This window comes from Rhipicephalus microplus, unplaced genomic scaffold, assembly GCF_043290135.1.
Source record: "Rhipicephalus microplus isolate Deutch F79 unplaced genomic scaffold, USDA_Rmic scaffold_366, whole genome shotgun sequence".
Taxonomy (NCBI): Eukaryota; Metazoa; Arthropoda; class Arachnida; order Ixodida; family Ixodidae; genus Rhipicephalus; species Rhipicephalus microplus.
The window spans coordinates 75,001-77,212 of NW_027464932.1; positions in this window are offsets into that span (position 1 = coordinate 75,001).

Here is a 2,212-nt window from a genome sequence, read left to right on the forward strand (position 1 = left end):
GCGCGGCTAAGGGCTCGAAACAAACCCTGAACCGCGCCAAGTACGAAAGGAACGGCGCGCAGTAGGGGTTTAAAACAAAGCTGGTCCCAAAACCGCGCCAAGTACGAAAGGAACAGCGCGGTCGAGACTCGGAAGAAAAAGCTTTCAAAGTGTCGTAGCACGATGCACACTGCTGTTCGTGTGGAACAAACGTGACTACCGTGCTGTACGGTGGAGTTCTGTGCGCAAAAGCGGCGGGTGTGTTTCTAAGCACCACAGCGTTGTGTCAAAAAAGAGGTGCCTGAGAGAAACGCATGCGACTGCCGTGCTTTGCGGCATAGCACCGTGCGCAAAAACGGTGCGCATGCAAGAGGTGTCAGAGCTAGCGAACTTTTGCCACGAGCAACAGGTCACTAAAAGCCTATAGATGACGGTGTTGGAGGAAAAGAAAAATATCGAGAAAGCACTGCGGTGTGCCGTGCGTAGGGACGGGCGCGCGTGCCACATGCCGCCGAAATATGGGTGTCGGAGAAAACAGAGTGCCGCGCGTAACGAGGGGCGCGCGTGTTACAGAGAGATATGCCCAAACGCATGAAAGTGTACGCAGGTGTCCTAAGGCAGTTTTTTTTTTTTTCCTCATTTTGATGTCGCCCCGGCTGACGTGGTTTTCGTTTTTCCGTGCCGCCCCGGCTGACGCGGTTTTCGTTTTTCCGTGCCGCCCCGGCTGACGCAGTTTTTGCGCCGCCCCGGCTGACGCGGTTTTCGCGCCGCCCCGGCTGACGCGGTTCCGACTTTGCACTTTTTGGCTCACCCCGGCTGGCGGCCCACTCACTCGATCGCCAGGTCTGTTTGCCCCGGTGGTTCCACCGCCAGGCTTAAGCGCGAACTTTTTTTGTTTGTTTTCTTTTGATTAAGCGCAAGCTTTTTTCTTTGTTTTCTTTTGATTAAGCGCGGGCTTTTTTCTTTGTTTTTTTTGCATTCGCCCCGGCAGACGCGGTTTTTGCGCCGCCCCGGCTGACGCGGTTTTTGCCGCCCCGGCTGACGCAGTTCGGACTTAGCACTTTTCGGCTGTGCCTGGCTGGCGGCCCACTCACTCGATCGCCATGTCTGTTTGCCACAGTTTTCCCGGTGGTGCCGCACCCGGGCTCGCCCCGGCTGACGCGGTTTCGTGCCGCCCCGGCAGACGCGGTTTTCGCGCCGCCCCGGCTGACGCGGTTTCGTGCCGCCCCGGCAGACGCGGTTTTTTGCCGCCCCGGCAGACGCGTTTTTTTTTTCTTTCGCCCCGGCTGACGCAGTTTTCGCGCCGCCCCGGCAGACGCGGTTTTCGCGCCGCCCCGGCAGACGCGGTTTTTTGCGCCGCCCCGGCTGACGCAGTTCGGACTTGGCACTTTTTGGCTGAGCCTGGCTGGCGGCCCACTCACTCGATCGCCATGTCTGTTTGCCACAGTTTTCCCGGTGGTGCCGCACCCGGGCTCGCCCCGGCTGACGCAGTTTTCGCGCCGCCCCGGCTGACGCGGTTTCGTGCCGCCCCGGCAGACGCGGTTTTTTGCGCCGCCCCGGCTGACGCGGTTTTTTGCCGCCCCGGCTGACGCAGTTCGGACTTGGCACTTTTCGGCTGTGCCTGGCTGGCGGCCCACTCACTCGATCGCCATGTCTGTTTGCCACAGTTTTCCCGGTGGTGCCGCACCCGGGCTCGCCCCGGCAGACGCGTTTTTTTTTTTTTCTTTCGCCCCGGCTGACGCAGTTTTCGCGCCGCCCCGGCTGACGCGGTTTCGTGCCGCCCCGGCAGACGCGGTTTTTTGCGCCGCCCCGGCTGACGCGGTTTTTGCCGCCCCGGCTGACGCAGTTCGGACTTAGCACTTTTTGGCTGAGCCTGGCTGGTGGCCCACTCACTCGATCGCCATGTCTGTTAGCCACAGTTTTCCCGGTGGTGCCGCACCCGGGCTCGCCCCGGCTGACGCAGTTTTCGCGCCGCCCCGGCTGACGCGGTTTCGTGCCGCCCCGGCAGACGCGGTTTTCGCGCCGCCCCGGCTGACGCGGTTTTTGCCGCCCCGGCTGACGCAGTTCGGACTTAGCACTTTTCGGCTGTGCCTGGCTGGCGGCCCACTCACTCGATCGCCATGTCTGTTTGCCACAGTTTTCCCGGTGGTGCCGCACCCGGGCTCGCCCCGGCTGACGCAGTTTTCGCGCCGCCCCGGCTGACGCGGTTTCGTGCCGCCCCGGCAGACGCGGT